Source organism: Ursus arctos, unplaced genomic scaffold (assembly GCF_023065955.2).
Source record: "Ursus arctos isolate Adak ecotype North America unplaced genomic scaffold, UrsArc2.0 scaffold_31, whole genome shotgun sequence".
Lineage (NCBI taxonomy): Eukaryota > Metazoa > Chordata > Mammalia > Carnivora > Ursidae > Ursus > Ursus arctos.
The window spans coordinates 4718390-4741969 of NW_026622997.1; the positions used below are offsets into that span (position 1 = coordinate 4718390).

Genomic DNA, 23580 nt, shown 5'->3' on the forward strand with positions numbered 1-23580 from the left:
ACGGCTTTCCCTGAGTCTGCATGGGGAAGCTGCAAAGACCTCACAGAGGAGGTCACAGCCACACTGGACAGGGAGGACGAATGGGGTTTACAGGCCAAAAAGCAGGCAGGAAGCACTCCAGGCAGAGGGCACCACTATATGCCAGAGCTTGGAGGTGGGAGAGAGACCACGGCAGGCATTAAGTAGAGAGAAAGAAGAGGTGAACTGTGGAAGGCTGTATCATGCAAGCCTATCAGTCGGAATGTTGGTGGCGGCAAGTGAGACGTGTTCAGGTTTAAAAGGCTTCTGAACAAAACGTTCTGGGTTAATTTGGTGGCTTGATGCTATCATCAAGGACCCAGCTTCTTTCCATCCCTCTGTTCCCCTATCAGCAGTGTGTTGGAATTCATTCTCGTGGACTGTGGTCAGCTGCTGAAGCAGCAGATACCACATCTGTGACAACCGTGTTCGGAGGCAGAAAGTTTTTCCCAGGGGCGCCTGGGTGGCTCAGTGGTTAAGCGTCTGCCTTCGGCTCAGGGCGTGATCCCAGCGTTCTGGGATCGAGCCCCGCATCAGGCTCCTCCACTGGGAGCCTGCTTCTTCCTCTCCCACTCCCCCTGCTTGTGTTCCCTCTCTCGTTGGCTGTCTCTCTCTCTGTCAAATAAATAAATAAAATCTTAAAAAAAGAAAAAGAAAAAAAAGTTTTTCCCAGAAGTGTCCCAGCCAACTTTCCCTCCCTCCTCACGGGGCCCAGAGCCCTACTACCACATCAGTCATGGCAAGAGCGATGGAAGACGCTTTAGACCGATCATAGTAATACATGTATCTCTTTGGACTGTCAAGGGACCTCCTTCCCTGAATTTATGAGAGGGCAGCACTGAAACAATAAATAAAATTTGTAAAAGCTTTGCCATCAAGGAAGTAGGGATGACTGTTTTGTGAGCGCCGAAAGTGTCCTCTACAAAAAGCTTTCATGAGATCAGACAGGCTTTCTTAAAGGGATTTGCCTGCCATGCCAAGAGGTTTGGATCTAATCCAACAAGTTCTGGAAAGCCTTTTTAAAATTGCGCCTGGACATGATCAGATTTGCATAACGTTATAAAGAATGATATGAAGGGGAAGTGAGATGAAGAGGCAGGGGTGCCAGTAATACAGCTGTTTTCTACTTGCTGCTAACTCTAAATCATTTACATATCAGGAAACCAAAGCTGGCAGGTGGATAGATAACCTATGCTTGGATTGCAGACAGCAAAAACGGTCCTTCTTGGAGTTCCTCCCCAGGAACGTCATTGCTCTTCACCCTTGGGTGAGCGAACCTAAGAACAAACAGCAGACTAGTGCCTGACTAGGCTCCACTGCTGGGGGAGGGGGGCGGGGAAGGGCGGTCCTAAAGGCCCAGTGGTCAAGGTGGGAGGGAGCTGATAATGTCTGAATCAAAGAAGGCCGACATAAGTGCTAAATTCTGCTGCTCTGCTCCTGGAACAGACCACATGTCCCATTCAAGGCACCAAAAGTGACAACCTGAGACTTCTAATTGCCTAATTTTAGGAATCATGCCATAAACTATACTCCCATCTATTCCCCATTCACCCGAGGGGAGTGCCCAAGAGTCTTCTCTGCATCACTCAAGAACTTCATAATGACCTGTGCCCAGACTTGAAGGCCACAGTGATACAAAGTGACACAGCTCCTTCCCTGTACTGCCGGGGCCCCTCCACTGATCATAGAAATAGTCTGCCACCAATACTGGCAGACCGTCAGCTGAGGCTTGACATTCACATCATGTCTCTGGAAAAGAGCATTCAAACTTCTCTGCTGGAAGAGTTGCCTGTCCATTTGCCACCGTCCACAGCTAGGGCCAGCTTCAGAACATCAGTATAGCAACCTCCCGGAGGCATTCCTCCCATCTTGGCAGGGTGCCCACCTTGAGTGTGGCATGGCCATGTGCTCCATGAAAACCCTGCACTGAGCCATGAGGGGTTGGAGAAGGAAATTTCTCTGCAGAGATCCATCCTTCCCACAATGGGATGGACCTTTCAAGCTATTGAACTTACTTCATAACATCATTTCCAAAACACTCTACCCATAGAATGAAATTATTCAAATTATGAAAGAATCTCTCACTTGATGAAATAATCACATGAACCCATTAAGTAGCATCTTCTCTTAATGTTATTATGGGGCATGTTTCCTGATCAGTAGATACTTAACAAAAGGAAGCATTGAAAGTTTCTGTAGTCCAAGCCACAGAACCAGAAAGTAAGAAAATTAAAAAAAAAAAAAAAGAAATCTGAAATTATAATGGTATAAAAAACTATATATCTGGATTTTCTTGGACAGGAAGCTAAAGTTCCAGGCTGGTTTCCAACCCTGGATGACCATCGAACTGAAGTTGGTTTCTGTGGGTTTCACAGCTGGAGGAGGATATGCAGCAAGGGAGACCCAGGCAGGATGGTAAGCAGGCAAGGGGGCTCAGTCTCCCTGTTGGTTCACTGGGTGTTCTTCATGAGATCCTTTCCTTTCCGTAGAAAGTGAGACAAGAACACATCCCGTTCATGTGCCATTTTGTAGTTGAGGAGACTTTTCACTGTCATGGAAAATCCCAAGGAAAATTGGTACTCAAGGTTTTTAAGGGCAAAATCCAAACAGTATGGAGTGTCAGGGGGATGCACCAGTTGCTCCCTGCCGTGCACCTGCTGCCCAGACCTTCGGTCTATCTCTGCATGGGGTTCCTTAGGCCAATGGAGAATGTGCTTCCAAGTTCCTCTGGTACCTCTTTCTTCAACCTTCTACTTCCCCCTCTTCACACCCTCCTTCCTTTCACCTTCTGTCAAATTTTCGCATCTCCCCACGTCCCCCCTGCCTCCCTCTTCTGCCAGGATGACCAAAACCCTGGCCTCCTCTTACGGTTTTGAAGTTATCCTAGCCACCAGGCTATTCTCTTCAGCATCCAGTTTTGCCACGGGGAATGCAGAGTTTGGGAACCATGGTGTGGAATGTCAGGAAGAGAGTTCTTAGAGAAATACAGCTCATGTTTTTCTTTGCTTATCACTAAGTGTGGAAAAAAAATCAGACAATTTTAGCACAGCCAGGATTAATCTCCTGTACTAGGCCCCAGTAGATCAGCATAGCCGTGGGTTAAGGGGGGGGTTTGCTCCACATGGTAAGGCAGGCTGTCAGCCTCTGTTTGAGAGTTGGCAGGCTTCATGCGCAAAACTCACCCAAGCAGAAGCAGCAGCCAAGCACAATGAACTGGACCCAGTTACAAAGTCTTGAACATAATATTCTAAGTAACCATTTTTTGTCATTGTGTGTTTGGTTTGCTTTGGTTTTGGTCTTGCAATGGACTGTAAGCTCCATGGGTGCAGAGACCACACGTGTCTTGTTCAGCACATGGCTAGCGTGGAAGAGGAATTCGGGAAATATTTGTTGAATTAAAGAGTAGGCGGATGTGATTTGTCGCCACCTCTAGTCCTCCATCCCACGCGAAAAGGGGACTGCATGTCAACACGAATCTAGTTCTGGAAGCTCTGCGAGACCCGGAAGCACGTGGCCATTGCTTGGGCAGCCCTCTGATGAAGTGGAACATGAGAGAAGGACACTTCCCCTCTGGGCACGGACACGTCCCACTGTGGATTCGGTGACTTCGGTGCTTCAGTTCCTCGGGGGTGACCCTCAGCAGGACTGGACACAGAATGGCAGTGTACCTGGATGGCTGGGCTTACGGGCACCTACGAGATTTCCCTCAGACCCCAGAAATACTTGGGCGGAGAGGGGGACCTTTCAGGGCTTGGGAAGAGACATTGAAATTTGGCTTATTACCCTACGGTAGCCCCATTTGCACATCGTAGGCTAGTGAGAACCAGGGAAACTCAGGTTACATTTTTGGAACTCAATCTTGAAACACTACTTGCACCATCTCTGGGCTGAGTGCCCCTGACCTGTTGGGGATGGTGGCAGTGGCGGCAGGACTGGTGGAGTCCATCTATACATGGCCTTGGGTAAGGTGGCCTGGAAGGTGACCTCAAACAGAAGGAGAATGCGAACACAGTGCCACTAGAGCTCCCAGGGATAATTCTTTTGTGATGCCCTGAAATGTATGAGGTAAGTGTGTGGGCTTGGTATCTGGAGAGCAAACAGTGGCTCTTACTCAAGACAGTGAGCTTCTAGGGGTACTCGGCTGGCTCATTCAGTACAGCATGTGACCCTTGATCTCAGGGTTGTGAGTTCAAGCCCCACATTGGGCGTGGAGCCTACATTTTAAAAAAAGAAAAAGAAAAGAAAGACAAAGAGCTTCTAAAAAGTTTGAACCTCTTCCTAAATAAGAGGGGACTAACAACAGAAGGGGCCAGAGTCCCTAGGTGAAAGAGCACTTCTGAACCATAGTCTGGAGTAGGAAGGGGAGGCAATTCAGCCTTCTGAGGAGAACTAAGGTATTGCCCTCATTGAAGCCCAGGGAAAGGGGCTTCAATAGACCCCTTCAGAGAGTTTAATACGTATCCCCTACAATTTGGAGTACAGAGTGAGCTAGTGGCTGGCTTATGTCTGAAAACCAAAAAACAAGAGGTTGGCTAGCTGCTCTGACAGTGGTGCAAGGGAGGGTGCTAGATTGAGGGGATGCCAGCTTCCCAGATTCCAGGGGCACTGGATTCATGATGTTTCCTGTGGACCAGATGTGGGGCCAGCAAAAGAGAGAGTGGGCACAAGATTATGTTAGATCCTGTCCAAAATGGTCAAAGGGGTCTGGTGATCTTAATAAAGGGATGAGTTGCCAGACATTTGGAGGCTGCAGAAAGAAGTATAGTTGACCAGCCTAAGAAAGACATTTGCCCACATTAAAGGATCAGGGAGTGAGAAACCCTAGCAAAGGCAATGATTTATCCCCAAGAAATTCACAAAGTGTCTAGAGAAAGGAAGACTCGGCTATCCCTAATGACCCAGGGAGCACTTATGCTACCTCACAGTAACTCTAGCCAAATCAGACCCTCACCACTCCAGCCCTAAAGGGGTCCAACGTCCAAGTTAGCAAGATGAGGGAGAAGCATGCAAAAAGACAAAAAGAACAAAACTTAACTTATTTCTCATGGCATAGTTCCAGCATAAAGAGGCCTGAGCTGGAAATGTAAGTCCGCTGTGTTGGGGACCCAGCTCCTCTGTCTTACTGTTCTGCCATTCCCTGGAATGCTGCTTTCAGTTGCAAGGGTGAAATGACCCATCATCACATCTACAGAGTCTGTATTCCAGCCACGAGTGGGGGGAAAGGATAGGGGAAGGGGAGCACCACTCCTGCTATTAAGGACATTACCAAAAGATTGCTCACTGGCTTTATTCATGCCCTGTTGCTAAATTAGTCACATGGCCACACCTAGCTTCAGGGGGTGCTGGGAAATGTAGTCTTTATTTGGGGTAGCCATAAACCCACAAAAATTTGGGAGGTCTATCAATAAGAAAGAGGAGGGGGGCACCTAGGTGACTCGGTCAGTTAAGCATCTGACTTTTGATTTTGGCTCAGGTCATGATCTCAGGGTCATGAGATTGAGCCCCCTGTCAGGCTCTACGCTGAGCATGAAGCCTGCTTAAGATTCTCTCCCTCTCCCTCTGCCCCCACCCCTGTGCACATGCACACACGTGCTCTCTAAATAAATAAATAAACAAACAAATAAATAAATAAGGAAGAGGAGGAAAATGGATACTGGAAGACAAGAGCCGTTTCTGCTACAAAGCAGAGAGTAGGAAATGAGAGATCTCTGCACACCTCAATCCCTAGTGGGGGCAGCTGGTTTATAAATGCCACAAAGAAAGGGAAGAAGCCTTAAATTTAAATAAAGCTTGAAGTTTTGCCATTACACAAGGCTAGACCATTTAATTACTGAACTATCTGGGGAATTAGAGTGACCAGATCACCTTTGATTACCTACATATGACCAGAAAGTTCACAGAACCTGCCTTAAATTTTATCTAGGGGCAGAAGAAGACTGGATCTCACAAAATGGTTTTACATAGAGAGAAATGAACATAAAGTTACTTCCTGATCCTACCTTGCATTAGTTAGGGTAGAATAGGCTGTAGTAACCAAAGGACCTTAAAGCACCCTCAGTGCTTAACATAATACACTGTTATTTCTTATGCATGGCACTCCCGAGCAGGTTTGGATTCCAAGGGCAGCTCTCCTCCTTATGGTCAATCAAGAACTTGAACCAACAGTGGCTCTACCATTTTCAACTGTGGCTTCAAAGGTCACTTTGGGAATCAAACTCTCAGGCAGCCAGAAGGGGGAAAGAGAAAGGAGGAGGAATGTGGAAGGTTTTTAAGAGGTCAGACCTAGAATTTGGCACATACACTTCTGATCACATTCTACTAGAGAGAACTTGGTCATGTGACCACACCTGTTTGCAAGGGAGGCTGGGAAATGTAGTCCACATACCCCAAGAAGAGAGGGGCATTTTGGTATATAGCTGGAAGTCTCCACCTCATGCCTCATGATTTTTGCTTACCCAATATAATGGTTCTAACAATGAGTTACCAAAAATACAAAGTCTTTGGATCAAAGATGAAAAAGATGGCAGTCTTGTGCCAGGTCCAGAGAATAAAACATTCAATGTTTTGGCTGGAACTTTCCTTTAAGACACTGGAGGAATAGCAGAATCGTAAAAGAGGAAAGAGAAGGAATGAGGCTGGTATAAAGATTCTGGGTGCCACATCAGAAATACTCCTGGTGTCAGTACAGACCGGGCTCTGGGGCAGGATGCCTGGGGTGGCTCGTACACAAGGGTTAGAATTGTGGAGAGCTACAGGGCCATGCCATTAAATTTCACAGCAGATGTTAGAACACAAAGGAGAATCTCCATGTGTAGCCGTTAAACACCTCCTCCCGAAAAGTAGAAAAGAAAGGCACTCCCACATGAGAGAGGGCAATTCTGATTCACCTCATGAAGTCAGGGATGGTGGGCAGGCGTGGCGCACCCATCTCCCATGATTAGTAATGCCAATACAGACAGAGATAACAAAAAGAGGACACTAAAACGTGCAAGAACCATCAGGAACTCAGGCCATGGGTGTAGTGCTCAGTAAGGTTTGAAGACCCAGCCCCACAGAGCAGCATCCAGGCAGTGCCTTGAAAGGCTGCCAAGACTAAGAGGGAACCTGTCTAGCAGCACAAGAGGGTTGGACTCACCGTCTAACTACTGTTGTAGTCAGGATGACCTTTTCCCGGCAAAGTGTAACAGTGCTCTGGACAGCTTCTAGTGACTGAGAAAATATGATCTGCTGAGAGGTGCCAGGAAATACCAAGTGGCCTCTAATATGAACCATCAGGATCTTTTTAGGATCAAACGTCATGGTCATCTCCAAATACTTGGGCCATGGGGAAGTATGGCCCAACAGTATGGTTTTATAAAACAGTCTCCCGCACCAAATGTCCCAGAACACTTCAGAATCTTCCACTGGTGACTCTAAGGGAGCCACAGTCCTGTAGTAGGAATGTGCGTGGCACCTGCCCTGCCCCTATAGCTCCAAACCAACTTGCCACCTTCATGAATGATGCTCCCATGGCCTACAGAGATATTGGCAAGAGCCACAGACTCTTAAAGGCCGTTCAAATCAACCATCTCCTACCATTTTGTTCCCAGCCTGTCCCCATTTCTGGTTGCTCCTAACTGAGTTCCCTCTCCTATCCTAGACTTGCCTGGGAAATCAGGCTCCCTGGCTTGGTGCTCAGCTCCCTGCAGGCCTTATCTGGGGCCCACCCTCCCTGCTTTTCCAACTTCAGTTGTCATGGGCAAGATGCTCTGCTCTAGTCAGCCCCTGAGGATCTAGAGCTTGGTTCATTTTTTTTTTTTTTTAAGATTTTATTTATTTATTTGACAGAGACAGCCAGCGAGAGAGGGAACCCAAGCAAGTGGAGTGGGAGAGGAAGAAGCAGGCTCCTAGCAGAGAAGCCTGATGTGGGCTCGATCCCAGAACGCTGGGATCACACCCTGAGCCGAAGGCAGATGCTTATCGACTGCGCCACCCAGGCGCCCCTAGAGCTTGGTTCAAATCTTAACTGGTACCTCAACCATCTTCCAAAGGGGAAGATTCAGGCACTGAGCTCCTGCATTTATTAGGGCAGCCAAAGACCTTCAGGCATAAGGAAAAAGCTCAAGGCTGGTAGGATGGTTTCCTATATCAACCCTGGAGCACCCCCCATATTTTCCAGTAGGAGATGCAACGAACTTTATATAGGATTCCAGAGCTTGCAGGGTCAAGACTCTAGTGGTATAAGTTAAGGTGTCCCCAGTAATGGACACAGCTGGCCTTGTCTATGGGGTGCGCTTCCTCTGAAGCAGTCTATTGAGCAGGCTGAGAAACACCAGCAAGGGCGGCCTCAAATACATCAGGCCACCACTTGAACCAATTCTTCATATAAAAGTTGGTCAATCTTTCCTGAAATTTTAGTTGTCTAGATTGGAATCCTAAGCTAGCAGGCAAAATTCTAGATCCTAGTGACTGACTGGCACCTTCCCCCCACTTTGTAGCTAAATCCCGCCCAACACAGTTCTTGGGGATACAGGTACTAGATAATTCCCACGCTCATTTTTGTTCCTTTTGAGCTTTTCTATTTAGACAGAAGACCAGAAACAAACACCATGTTCTCAGCTTCACCTGAGCGTGACAAGATCCTGGTACACAAAAATTGTCCTGCTGCACAGAACTGGGACCTTTATTAGGCTACCGGAAGAAAACTCCAGGAAAGCTGCTGAGGCAAGGCCTGTATCTCCAGGGCAACCTTTTGGACCAACAGGGCTCAGGTCTCCACCCTTGACTCAACCAACCGGTTGGTTAGGACTTCACCCAAAGAGTGGATTGTGTACCCAGGGGGTAGTTTCCTTAACTTGTGGGCTCACAGTTGTCAGCCTGCAGACTCCTGTCTCTTCTCGTTTCGAGTTCCTCTTGTGACCTGGGCCTGGAAGTGTAGGCGCGCCCTTCTGGAAGGGCATCTGCAGGCTTTCCACCACTCTGCCCTTCAGCTCTGCTTTTTGAAAAAACATATTTATGAAGGTATAATTGACATACAATAAACCGGACAGATGTAAAGTATGCACTTTGGTAAGTTTTGTCAAATCTAAATGTCTGTGAAACCATCACCACAATCAATAAGTGACCATCCTAGAAGTTTTTATTCTCTTATGTGATTCCTTTCCTTCTGCCCTCCCTGCCCCCATCCCCAGGCAAACGCTGATCCTCTTACTGACACCATAGATTAATTTGCGTTTTCTAGACTTTCATGAAGTGACGTCATAACGGATGTGCTCTACTTTATCTGGCTTCTTTCACTCCAGTTGTCCACTTTTAAGAGACACCATTCTGATGAAAGCCAGCTCAGCTTAGTGAATCCTACCAAGAGCTCATGCCATCTGCCTGTGCAGCGACTAGGTGTCATGAACTCTGGTTAGGCTAGATAATTCTTCTACGAAGATGCCAAATCTACTTCCTGGTTAATGGGTCTCTCTTAAACACCAACAAGAATAACTTGCACTCTTACATTTTTGCCAAAACATGTAACTGAACATTGTCCTTCCCCCCAGTTCTTACCAAAAACTCAGTTAAGTGAAACAAAGTCCACGTAGGAGTCCTTGGAGGGTACGCAGTACGTACACCTGTGTGGACTATGTAATTCCAGACGTTCGCAACACTCTCAAGTTTGATCACACTGTTTTAAACCTTTACAGAATTTCTTATGATGAACTGTGCTTTGTGATTATGCTCTCAGCTTGCAGGGACTCAAATAAGAATTTAGTATAATGCTGAAGAATTTATAGATGAAATGATACGATGTCTGGAATTTGTTTTTAAAAATCTCCAGAGGGGCACCTGGATGGCTCAGTCGGTTAAGCCTCCAACTCTTGGTTTTGGCTCAGGTGTTGATCACATGGTCGTGAGATCGAGCCCCTCGTCAGGCTCCCCACTCAGTGGGAGTCTGCTTGAATACTCTTTCTCTCAAATAAATAAATACATCTTTTTTTTTTTAATTATTTTTTTAAAATCCCAGAAAAAAACAAAAATGGGAGGAATAGATTGAGTATGGCCAAATTTTGGCAGTTGTTGAAGCTTTGTGATGAACATAGGAAGATTCTTTATACTCTTCTTACTACCTTTGTGTGTGCTTGAAAATTATCATCATAAGCAGAGTGGGGTTTTTTAAATATTTTCTTTAAATTTTTAAATAATCTCTACACCCAACATGAGACTCAAACCCACAACCCTGATATCAAGAGCCACATGCTCTACTGACTAAGCCAGCCGCCACAAGCACGATGTTTTTTGAAGAGCTGTAAGGGTCTCTGTCATAGGGATATTATTTAAGATTTTGTTGACTTATCACTACAGTATACTTTTGAAACTATGGAGGAATTTAGGGCTTAAATAAAATAATATTTGTCTTAGTCCAATGCCTAGTAGAGAGTAATCACCTAGCAACAGTTGTTTATTGTAAAATGGTTTTATCAGAATTGATTTGTAGGTATTAGTACACTGACCTACCTGGAATTTGGAAGTTTCCTTTGATATTTGGACAGAGAACAAAGGAAAAAAAATATCTTCCTTCTGTGAGGTTAGTTTAGGAACATATTGGATATAGGAAGTTTCTGAAAGAAATTTTAAGACTTCCAGAGTCTCAATCCAGAATGTAAAAATTTAGTATGAAACAGGAAAAGAATAATACACCATGACCAACCAAGAATGCAAAGATAGCTTAATATTTTAAAATATATTCCAACTCACCACATTTATAGGCCAGAGGAATTAAACCATATGATCATTTTTATTATTGACGCTTGATGAAACTGAACAATCAAGTCTGTATAGATATAAAAAAAAGAAAGATTAGAACCTAGACATGGAAAGAGCCTTATCCTAAAGAATGTCTATTGCAAATCAACCATCAACATAATACTTACTATTCCTATAATACCAAGAATTAGCCCAGTTTCCTACTATAACCACTATTAGTAACTATTATTTATATTTCCTAGACAGTTGTATCTAGTATAATAAGATAATATAAAATTAAAGAACTTAAATATACATTGGAAAAGCAGAAGAGATTAATGTATTCTTATTTGCAGACTCGATTATCTTCCTTAAAAATTGGGGAGTAAACTGAAAAACCATTAAGTTCAGAAATGTGGATAATTGCAAAATAATATATAAAAGTAATAGATTTGCGGGGCGCCTGGGTGGCACAGCGGTTAAGCGTCTGCCTTCAGCTCAGGGCGTGATCCTGGCGTTACGGGATCGAGTCCCACATCAGGCTCTTCCGCTATGAGCCTGCTTCTTCCTCTCCCACTCCCCCTGCTTGTGTTCCCTCTCTCGCTGGCTGTCTCTCTCTGTCAAATAAATAAATAAATAAATCTTTAAAAAAAAAAAAAAAAAAGTAATAGATTTGCCATTTACCAACAGCAGCCTGTTGGAAGTATCATTCAAAAAATTCTCATTTACAATATCAATATATAAAATACTTGAAACCTACTGAAAAGAAACATTCCCATCCATGGGAAGATTACAAATGTTTTTGAAGACCCATAAACATTAATGCAAATACCCCACGCACTGGAATGTGAATCCTCAATATTGTACATCGATTTCCCCCAAGGTATCTATGAATACAAGGTCGTTATGATGAGGGACAGAAGCAGAAAATGTTTACCCTTGGACTGCGAGGCTGACCCTAAGGCCCACATAGTTTCCAGTTAGGATCAAATACGTGCTGGTCACTACATTCTTGAAGGTCTCATGACTGTCTGTGTGTCTCTCCAGTAGTTAATATTGAACTGAATGATAAGCACCAGAGGAATCTTACAAAAGTCATTTAGGAGTAGAAATTCAAAGAAATTCAAAGAAACTTTTGTAATCTGATACTCCCCACATGCCCCCCTCCTTTTGATTACTAAGCACGTATCCACCAGCCTCACACGGCAATCAGTGCAGCTCTTTCAGCCCATGGGTCCTGTCTCAATGCTACTTAAATAAACCAAGTTGCACTGTAAACATCTCAATAATTCTTTCTTGACTGTTGTGCTCAACGACCCTGCATCAATTACAATAATAATAAGACTTTTAATATAATAAATAATAAATTTTCAAGAAATGTTTGAAAAATAAGAATAAAGAACGGGTGTCAGACCTACTAGATGTTAAAGTATGTTAAAAAGTCCCAGTAGTTTGGGGCGCCTGGGTGGCTCAGTCGTTAAGCATCTGCCTTCAGCTCCGGTCATGATCCCAGGGTCCTGGGATCTGGCCCCGCATTGGGCTCCCTGCTCAGTGGGAACCCTGCTTCGCCCTTCCCACTCCCCCTGCTTGTGTTCCCTCTCTCGCTGTCTCTCTGTCACATAAATAAATAAAATCTTAAAAAAAAAGTCTCAGTAGTTAAAACGAAGTGTTGCTGGTGCAAGAATGACTTTGTCAGGGGCGCCTGGGTGGTTCAGTCACTAAGCGTCTGCCTTCAGCTCAGGGCGTGATCCCAGAGTCCTGGGATCGAGCCCCACATCAGGTTCTTCCGCTGGGAGCCTGCTTCTTCCTCTCCCACTCCCCCTGCCTGTGTTCCCTCTCTCGCTGGCTAGCTCTCTCTCTCTCTCTCTCTCTCTCTGTAGAGTAAATAAATAAATAAATCTTTAAAAAAAAAATGACTTTGTCAGTGAAATAAAATGCAAAGCCCCCAAAGAAACCTAAGTGTGTATAAATCGATATATGGTAAGACATGCATTTCAGGCCAGTGGGGAAAGAATGGTATTGGTTCTAATCATTTGAAATACAATAATAATTAGAATTGTCTCTCAACATGCAAAGTCAATTCCATATGAATATAAATGTGGAAACATTTTAATGTGGAAAATGAAAGCGTGGGATTGAATTACGGAGGAAGTCAACTTTTCTATATGCTTCTGTCAGCGAGTCCTCTGGCTCAACTATGGACCCAACAGTTATTTCTTATCATACTTTCTTGAGGCATTGACAATGACCCTCTGGTAAGCACCAGATTAAAAAAAACCCTGATTGCAGTGGAACGCCTAGAAGACCACACCCCACAGGTCCCCTTCCCTGCCCTTGATCGTGGGCTGAGCACACACCAACCCCACCCATGATCATGCACCCTCTGCCTTCTCTCCTGAACATACCCGCCCCCCCCAACTTCCCCCTACAAGACTCTGGATGTCCATCCTGCCGGTGGAGAAGTCGGTTGTTAAGGTGTGACCCTGCCACCTCACCGGCTGCGGGCACCCAAAATAAATGTCTCCTTTCCTCTTCTCCAAACCCTTGAGCTTCTGAGTTATTGGCTTCTTTTGCAATGACTTTATCTGAGTTTATTCAGCAACATTGTTGGCAAACCCAGCCAAGAGCTATGCTTTTGCTTTCACCTGCTCCCTCGGGATTCTGGGGGCAAGGAGGGGCAGTTGGCCATGACATGTGCCGCGGCATACTCCTCCATTTCCTGAGTTAGCAGCTGTGATAAAGTGTTCCATGACACCTCCCCTTTAATTTTGCTCCACTCCTAAGAGAAAGCAAAGAGTACATAACCTGTGACAGATCTTCCATGTTTGTATCGACATATTCCTCAACCTCTCTCATCTTCCGGAGCACCAACTCCTTTACAGGACCCTGGGCATCCACATTTCGATTCCTGCAATAACTAAGAGATTCAATCCTATGATTCCATTGTAAAAAGAGACTATACTTGGCTGATTTCTTTCCTAATGCACTTGCCAAATATTTAAGTTCCTTAAATATTTAATTCCTTAAAACTCCTATGATAGGCTCCTTAAGACAAGTCAATATTTCTCAACTCTCTTTTATTTTACATTATGTGTCCCTGTTGTACAATAAAGATTGCTCTTTGTCCCTGGTTCCTGGGAAGGGGACTCCACATCCGTGGCATTTCCTGAATAACAGGAGTATCTTTGTAATTCATGAGCCCCGAGGTCACACCTGAATTTATGCTAATGAGATGGCAGGATGAGGGGCTGGTCGCCAGAAAGACCAACCATGTGATTTAAGGTTGGAGCTTTGAATCAGGCCAACCTCCTAGCAGGGGAGGGTGGCTGGAAATTGAGTTCAATCATATGGCCAAGATTCAATCAATTATGCCTACATAATGAAATGAAGTTTGGTAGAGTTTCCAGGTTGGTGAGTACATCCATGTGCCTGGAAGGTGAGGCACCCTGATTCTATGGTGAGAGGATGGGGAAGCTCTGTGCTTGTGACCCTCCTAGATTTCACCCTATGTGTCTTTTCATTTGACTGGTACTCTTACCCAAGATGCAGTAAGAAGTCATTCAAATCAGAAGGCTAAAAGCTATCAGAAGGGAAGAAGGGGAGGGACAAAAGCAGGGAAGGAATGTGTTTTGCTTTGCAGAATTACAGTTTCAGCCAATGAGACACCCAGCTAGGTATTTCACCTGATAACCCTTGCTAGGTGTCTCACCTGGTAGCCTCTTACTGAGGACCTGCACAGAGCCCCCCTGAGTTGTCCTGAAGATGCCTTTAGCTCATTATAATACTAAGACCTTCTCCTATGGGTGGAATTTTTAGCCATTTTTTGAACTATGATATATGTGCTAGCATGCCAACAGGCTAGGCATGTGCAATTGAACCGAAGTGTGTAAATAATAGAGTATGAATGAGTTCCTTAACGTTGTGGGGGCAGGCCTCCTCGAGATGGGCTACTTTGGCATGAACATTAGTTTGAGTTAAAAGCAATCAAAACCCAGCCAATGCAAGCTCTTTATCTTCCCCATAATGGCCTGCTTGATATTCCTTGGCCTGACTTTTCATCAAAAAGAGCTATTAACAGAGATTCCTCTTTACCTTAGAAACTTATCTACATAATAGGGCAACCTTATTTTTTCAAAGATCTTCTTTTCACCTTCCTGCTAATGGCCTTCCTCCTCTTTGTATCCTCAGACACCACTCCCCTCCTTAGTTCATGTAAGCTTCATGTTGTCTCATGTCTTTGGAATTTCCATTTCTGTGTGGAATTCCCACAGGTACACCCACTAAATTCGACTTTCCTGTTAATCAGTCTCATGTCAATTTGAATCTTAGTCTAGCTAGAATCTTGGAAGGGCAGAGGAAATTCTTCCTCCCCAACAACGTATATGCAAGCTCCCTGCCCCCTAATATGCCGAATAAAAGCTTCCTATACCAACCCTACAAGGATAGAGTGCTTTGAGAACTATCTCTCAGTCTCCTTACTTGTAACAAGTAATAAAAAGTTCTTTTCTTTCTTTCTTTTTTTTTTTTTTTTTAAGATTTTATCTATATTTGTCAGAGAGAGAGAGAGAGCACACAAGCAGGGGGAGTGGGAGAGGGAAAAGCAGGCTTCCCTGCTGAGCAAGGAGCCCAACACAGACGCCATCCCAGAACCCTGGGTCATGACCTGAGCTGCATGCAGACGCTTAACCAACTGAGCCATCCAGGGATCCAAAAGTTCTTTGCTTTCAACACTTTCTTGGGTTGTGTTCAATTTAATGCACCCCAAGTGCTGAACCCCTTGAGTTCAGTTATAGTCTTTACTTGCATCCTTTATAATAAACTCTTGATTCTGAGTATGCCGTTTTCCTGAGTTCCGTGAGTCATTCTAGCAAATTATCAAACACTTTTGCTCAGGCAAAAGGCTAAGAATCTGAGCTTGGCTCAGTCAGAATGCCATGGAGTTAGGGTGACAGAGCTGGAGACTTAAGAGGTCTCAAACTGCAGTATCCCTTCAAGACATTTATCGAATTTTGAAGGCACGTAAGGCTGCGGGCAGAAACCTCTGAAATGAATAATGATTTCCACCGTCTTTCATAGTTCTGAACACTCCGGATTCGAGTCAGGACCCTGCAGGGGAAGGACTGCAGTGAACTGACCAGCTCTCAGCTCAGTCTCGAGAACTATACCCTAGGAACAAGAACAAACAAAAGGTGGGCTACAGCCTTAACCACTAACTAAATAAATACCCGCAGTTCAGCCTTAGCACGGCGAGGTCGCCAACTGGATAAGGTGGTCAGCTTCCACCGTCTGCAGAGCAGAAAAAAGGTGAACACTCTGTGTTAGAAGACATCATCGTCTGGACAAGCCCCAGCTTTTATAAACAATGTTTAGTATCAAATCAAAATCAGTAGACGAAAGACACTTCTGTAAAAACGAAAGAGACACTTCCACGAAAATGAAAACCAAGAGAAAAAGAGGCAATAAAAATAGACAAAGAAGAGATCCTGATACTGCTTTAACAAGCAAGGGCTTTAAAAGAACTATGGTTAATAGGTTCACAGAAAGAGAGGAAAAGATACAGAAGCTACATTAAAATGGAAACCTTCACCACAAAACTGAAATCTATAAAATAATCAAATGGAAATTCTGGAATAAAAAATTACAACTGATATTAAGAACTCAAAAAATGGGTTAACAATGGGTTAGAAATAGCAGAAAAAGTGCTTGGTGAACTAGAAGACAGACTAGTTTCCAAACAGAAACAGAGAGAGAGAAAAGAATGAAAAACCCAAGAAATATTTGTTAGGAGACAAAGATTAGAATTTTTAAAAATTTCTAATGATTTATTAAAGATCAAGGAAATACAGAAAGAAAATATTCAGTGAGCAAGAAATAAAGGATATGCATCAAAAATATTCGGGTTTTATTTTTCTGAGGAAGCCTCTCTTCTGTTTCCATGCCCTTCTCTTTGTAAAAAATTAAACAAAATAAAAATTCCAAACCTGGAGGCATTTCAGGAAAAACCTGCCAAGGAAAATGCTTAGAATTCAATGCAGAGGAGCACAACGCAAAGAAGAGAAGGCCATAAAATGTGTCAATGACTTGAGAATTACGTTGTTTATCAATATTGGTTACAAAATGTACACCAAATGTCACATTCCTCATTTTTTCTCGATTAAATGGAATCTACTGTGCCCCAACCTGCCACGCTGGGAAGAAATTCAACCCTAGTCTTTAGGGGGGCTCTGTCCTCCCTCTACAAGTTTACAAAATATCAGGGGCTTATGCTGTGCCAGAAAAATGGAGGGGCGCCTGGGTAACGCAGTCGTTAAAGCGTCTGCCTTCGGCTCAGGGCGTGATCCTGGCATTCCGGGATCAAGCCCCACATCAGGCTCCTCCACTGGGAGCCTGCTTCTTCCTCTCCCACTCCCCCTGCTTGTGTTCCCTCTCTCGCTGGCTGTCTCTCTGTCACATAAATAAATAAAATCTTAAAAAGAAAGAAAGAAAGAAAGAAAGAAAGAAAGAAAGAAAGAAAGAGAGAGAGAGAGAGAGAGAGAGAAGAAAGAAAGAAAGAAAGAAAGAAAGAAAGAAAGAAAGAAAGAAAGAGAAAGAAAGAAAGGAAGGAAGGAAGGAAGGAAGGAAGGAAGGAAGGAAGGAAGGAAGGAAGGAAGGAAGAAAAATTGAAAGCAAGGCCAGGCCCTTAGTGGTAGCTTTCTTAGCTCAGGCTGCTATATTGAAATACTACCGACTGGGTGACTTAGACAACAGACATTTCCTTCACGGTTCTGGAGGCTGGAAGTCCAAGAGGGAGGTGCTGGCAGGTTCAGTGTCCAGTGAGTACTCTCTTCCTAGTTTGCAGATGGCTGTCTTCTTACTGTATCCTGACATGGGTGGAGGGGGAACAGACGATGACAAGACGATGACAAGACTCTGGTCTCTTCCTCTTCTTATAAGGGCATGAATTCTATCAGGGGGGCTCCAACTTCATGACCTCATCCAAACCAAATTATCTCCCAAAGGCCCCAATTCCAAATATCATCACACTGGGGGTGAGGGCTTCAACATAGGAATTTTCAGGTGGCACACAAGCAGTCCATTGTGGCAGCCACTGTATCTGTCACTCCCCCTGCTTTCAGAGGCTGTTGTCAAGCCCTGCAGTCCTGGCCATCCCACATGTCCATGTCACTGACAGCACGGTCTCCCTGAGGGACCCTGGCCTAGGTGCTCCTCCTGGGAGAAACTGTGCCCAGCCTCTCCAAGCATTCTCCAGCGATCCCTCAGCCTAGGAATGCTCTGGGCAAAATTAGGGGCCTGGGTGTCCACTCTTCATAGGGAGAAAGCCCCAATCTCCAGATCCCAGAGAATCTCAGCCCCTGCTCAGCACTCACCCCAGCCCACTTCTGTCTCTGTCAGCCTAGGTGTTAGCACGTCATCCAGACGCTAACAACCACCCCCCCGCTCCATACCCAAAAAGAGCTCAGAATTGAGAACAAAAGCTTCATAACTTGCTCAGTGAGGAAAATGTGCAGAGAGCAACAAGAATAAAGTAAAAAATAAGTCCGCAATAAACTATCCTGCCACGAGCCTGGCAGCTTAGATAAATTCTAATGGAATGGAGAGCTAGTAAATACTGAAGTCACAGTTTGGCAAAGTGAGTGAAGGAGGTGAATTCTTACAGAGCCAAGGAGCTGCTCCTCATGGGCATGAAGGCTCTGGTCTCAGTGAAGATTCAACTTTTCCAGTGACCTATTGCTGAGAAATAACCATGGCAAACCTAGTGGCTCAGAACAACCACCGCTGCCTCGTATCTCATGATTTTGTCTGTCCGTTTGGCAATTTTTCTGCTCTCCCTCTCTTTTTTAATGTAAGAGTTACAGTTCATTTATTATTTTTAAGTAAGCCCTACACCTGACATAGGGTTTGAACTCATGACGCCAAGATCAAGAGTCACGTGCTCTACTGACTGAGCCAGTCAGGTGCCCCCTTCTACTCTTGATGTTGACTGAAATCACTCAGCACCATCAGAGGCAGATGGGTTGGTCTAGAGTGTTCAAGACATCCCCTCACGTTTCTGTCTCCTTGGTGGGGACAGCTGGACTCCACCGCGATCCACAGCAGTGCTGCACGTGGCTGTTTGGACATGCAGTCTTGGCGCATCTGGACTCCTTGCATGGCAGGCCAGGGTTCCCAGAGTGTTCCAAGAGACAGCAAGTGGAAGTTGCCTAGGTCTGGAAACTGGCTCAACACCACTTTACCGATTTTTGTTGATCAAAAAGCCATAGAACCCACCCAGATTCAAGGGAAACGCCCCTCTTAATGGGACAAGGGGCAAAGGATCTGTGGCCATCTTTAATCTCCTGCCCTGAGTAGAAGTAGTCCCCTCCCTCCGGGGGATTCCAGATGAGCTGAGCCCTGCTTCAGCAACAGCACCTATGAAACTTGATGGCTCTGGAGAAGACACCAAGAAGACCACTGTCTGCCCAGCAGTTGTGAACAGCACACAGGTCTTACTGCTGGATTTACAAATGTTCACGCTCGCACTCACCAGACCAGCCGTACTTGATGAAGGAGGCAGCGAACTGGGAGCTCTCAAGAACACAAAGCCATCTAGTTCATTTCAGTTTTTGCAGGAGCTGAAAAATGCATGAGATCAATTCAGGAAGCGACTGAAAGGGTGAGCAAAAAGAAAAGTCCTTCCTGATTTAAATTCCGCTCCACCACCCTCCTCTTAAGGAGACAAGAGCAAAGATCCTATGAGCGGGGCACCGAGGACGGTGAGCGTTGAGATGACAAAAGACCACTCCCACTTCCCTCACTCCACTCTGCAGATTCATTTCTAATACTTACATCTTTTTAAAAAACGATTTACATAAACATAATAAACATGCAGAAAAGCACACAGTCGTAAGTGTGTAGCACGACGAACTTCCACACACTGAGCACGTCCTACAACCCTCGCCGAGATTAAGGAATAGAACATTCCCAAGATGCCAGGGGCCTCCCTCCTGTCCCCTTTTAGTCACTACCCTCCCCAAAGTGTTACCACTCTCCTGACTTCTCCAGTCTTGCCTGGACTTGAACTTTATATAAATGGAATCTGACAATACGGGCCCTTCTGTGGCCACCTCCTTTCACTGACTTTATGTCTGCAGATTCACCTGTGTTGTCACAAGGAGCTGTGAGATCATTCACCTTCATCGCTGAGAAGCATCCGCTGCATGAAGCTGCTACAATTTTTCTTTCATCTTCTCATTCCCTTGTGGAAGGATACTTGGGCTGTTTCCGGCTTAGGCTGCCGCACGTTCCCTAGCAGACATAGCTCTGTCGGAAGCAGCTCGGCTCCTCCTACCTCTCGCAGAGGCGCAGGGCACCAGTCTGAGGCATTTGAGACCTGGCCCAGCTGGCAGCACCACACAGGGCTTCCTTCCCAAGGGCTCCCGCCTGCCAGGGCTCGAAGCAGCAAGACAGAGGCCTCCCTCCTGCCCCACAAACCTTTCTGGCACTTCTACACCTTCCCAGGGCTTAGCCCAAGGACCCCTTCCTCTAGGACCCACAAGTGTCCACAGCCTCATCACGTCCCCTCTGCCCCTCCAGTCCAAGGGGGGCGTGTTGCTCTTAGCGTCCCCTTCTCCTAAGTCCTGGGCTTCTGCCGTGAACCCTTTCATCTCCCTCCGAGGTCTAGTATTTACAACTAGAAGGATCCGCAGGACTTTCCTCCTGCCTTGTTTCCATTCAGATCCCTCCTCCCGTCTCTTACCTGCAACATGGGCAGCACTATGGGGAACATGGTACATTTCCTGGGAGAGCGTGGCATTTTCTCAGCTTTCTCCAGGGAACGACAAGCCCCGTGACCCTGAAATTCCCTCCGACTTACTTGACTGCTTCTGACAGTACAACCCCTAGCGTGTTGACCCAGGCAGGGGAGCTTGCGGGGCTTCGCGAGGAGCCAGAGAACGCTGGAATTTGTGCAGTTAGAGCTGGAAAGGTTGCCCTTGTCTTGCCCCACTCAGCCTCTCTGCCAGGCCTCACCCCACTCTCCGCCCCAGTCCCTCTCCTGCATACCTGAGGCCCAGGTAGCCAGCTCCCTTCCTCGAATGTGGCCCCAGGCTCCTCGTCCAGCAGTGTCCTCCCTGAGCACTCCTTGCCCTGGGCGTCCCCCCAGCCCCACGCGTGGCCTCTAGACACAGGGCAAGGGCAGAAAGGGAGCGCTGCTGGCGGCCGGGGCTCTCCGTCCTGGCGGGGATGCCTGCCTGAGAGCAGTGGACACCACCTGGCCCACCTCCTCGCCCCTCTCCTCCCTCTGCCTGGGCCTCGGAAGCTTCGGGACATCCTCAGGACCTTGGTACCGGTGCGGTGGACAAAGCAGCCCTCGGGGAGCGAGGACACAGCGCTCCCGGTTCTCTGGGCGCGCCGGGCGCCTGCGGTGGACGGAACTGCGCCGTAACGGCTCCCTGCCAAGCACGGCGGCACCGGAGCCGCGGCACCAGGGAGAACCGGGCAGGGCTCAACGCGTGCTGTACGAAACGAAATGGGGGTGCACCCACACAGTACTTCCTTGCCGAGGGCTCCGCGGAGCCCCACCGCCGCAAGACGTGGCGAGGGCGCCCCCTGGTGGGCCTTCCGGCAGCTCTCCGCCCCTCGGGCGGGCCTGGAAGACTGTCGTTTGCTGCAGGGCCAAGTTATGACTTGGCATCGTCTGTCCTCCAATGACACTCAGTTCCAGGAAGAACTGGCTTCTGGGACAAACCTGCACGGGTGCCCAGTCTGGCCGCGCAGGTAGCCCAGTGTGTCTGGTGCTCGGGAAGCCAGCCCAGGTCGGCTCCTCAGCCCCCCTGGGCCTGCGTGCAGTCAGCTAGTGGCAAGGGGGGCCAGGGCCTCCGGGTGGGACGGAGGCTGCTCCTCACTGCCCCTGAATTCATAGCCAAGAGGGGACTCGAGCGGAGCCGGGTTCTGTTTATATTGCAAACGAGGCTGACACGGTTCTATGTTTAGATCCCCTTCTGTGCCCCGGACAAAACTGGTGCAGCAGGAGAAGGGAAACAAACTGGGGCCATGCATGAGCCCCGCCTCCATCTGGAAGCAACTGGAAATCCCCTGCTCACCCAGACCAGGGCAGATCTGGAATACCGGATGATTTACTCACTGGGTCCCAAGGACACGGCTTCATAATGCGCCTAGTGCATCCCGCTATCATATACACCATGACATACGACACCTCTGGTTGACCATCCAGGGACCATCTCCAGCTTCCAGTGTTTGCTCTCATAGACTCCTGCCGCTGGATCCAGCCTAGCTGGAGACCCCTAATAAAATGTTGGCATGGAACCCCAAGCAGAACCCTTCCTCCTGTCCTAAAGCTGCCATCCCAGGGCTCCTTTCATGCATCCTCGAGTTGGGTGGGGGACAGCACCACCTCCCTCACCCCCATCTCAGGTGACTGCTATAGAGCCTCCTACCTGATCCAGCCTTGAGAAAGTTAGCAGAATACACTTGGAGGAACTTGTTAGAGTAGCCCCCTACCATGCAGCATAAACCTACAATTAAGGCTTGTATAAAAGACAGGACACGCGAGTGAAACAGAACAGAAAGCCCAGAGGCTTCCGTCGTAGAGCAATGATGGATAAAATATTGGAGAAAATAAAAAATCCATGTTCAATAAGAATATCCCCATAGATATTCTCAGAGATCGAATATAAATGCAAAAAATGAATAGGGCTGAAGCTGTGGCCTGTTGGGCTCTGAGTCTAGGAAAAGTCAAGGGCAGCTAGGAATTAAGGACTGTCAAGCGATGAGGAAGAATTCAATCGCCCACTTGACGTGGGGGACCAGAGTCCACGTTCACTGATGAAAATTCCGGGAACCGTGACTGGCCTCTCCCCACCCTCTTCAAGAAACTAGATGGATTGGGAGGTCGCTGGATACCCAGATGGGTCTGCACGAGACCCAAGGCAGCCTCCTCTTGCCCTGAGTCATGCCCAGGGTCATACCAGGGCAGGAGCCCTAGCTGCCTGTAAGACGTCACTCTGGACAGGCCCCAGCGCCCCAGGGAGGGCAACCACTCAGTCACCGGACAAGAAGGATTGAGGAATAGAGAAGGGAGACAGAGAAGAAAACAGGAAATGAACCTGGAGGCTGAGTTCCAAACTACACAAAAACCCACGCTGAGAAAGGCAGCCGGCAGCACCAACAGTCTACCAAGTGAGGTGAAAAGAGCAACCGGAAGGAGAAAGAGACTTCAGTGTCCTCAAGAGCTGACTGAACATATAATGTTCATTAAAAAACACAAGCAATTATGAAATAAAACCCAGCAGAGAGGTGCCATTATAAAACAACAGAAACAAAAATATCATTTGACACTAAAAAAAATCCAAATATTTTCTAATATCTGAAAAGAAGAGGATGTTCTAAGCTAACTGAAAAAAAAGGCCAACAAAAGAAAGGAGTAGACGGATAGACTTAATCATAAAAATTTAATGATTATAGTTAATAGGGAAAAAAGGCAAACAAATAAATTAGGGAACTATTGGCCATTTTGTAATTTGCACAGGCTTTCAATCCAGACTTTCTGGGTGTGACCTAGGGCAAGATACTTGACTTTTTCGTGTTTCTGGGTCCTCCCTAAACTGAGACTAATCATTGCATCTGCCTCCTGGTGGGTCAGGACTAACTGACTTACTACATGTGAAGCTCTTAGACCAGTAACTAGCACATAGAAAGCACTCAATAGCTGTTTTTATTTTTTATTGTACTGTGTGAGAAATTCAGACACAAACAGTTCAGAGCAGAGAAGCCATAACTAATTAAAAATCACAGTAAAAGGGGCGCCTGGGTGGCTTAGTCATTAAGCGTCTGCCTTCGGCTCAGGGCATGATC

At 46.4% G+C, this 23580-nt stretch overlaps 1 long non-coding RNA gene across 2 annotated transcripts; it reads right to left on the minus strand.

The window, feature by feature from the left end:
• Window positions 1–2135: 2135 nt before the first annotated feature.
• LOC113264348 (uncharacterized) lies at window positions 2136–21612 on the minus strand. Of its 2 annotated transcripts, XR_008956607.1 has the most exons (6): window positions 19900–21612; window positions 19253–19340; window positions 15954–16014; window positions 10741–10816; window positions 7154–8989; window positions 2136–3030 (listed from the first exon to the last, which is right to left on the minus strand). It is a non-coding gene; the product is annotated as an uncharacterized LOC113264348 (long non-coding RNA). The 2 variants fall into 2 exon arrangements; XR_007191510.2 differs by lacking the exon at window positions 15954–16014.
• Window positions 21613–23580: the final 1968 nt, after the last annotated feature.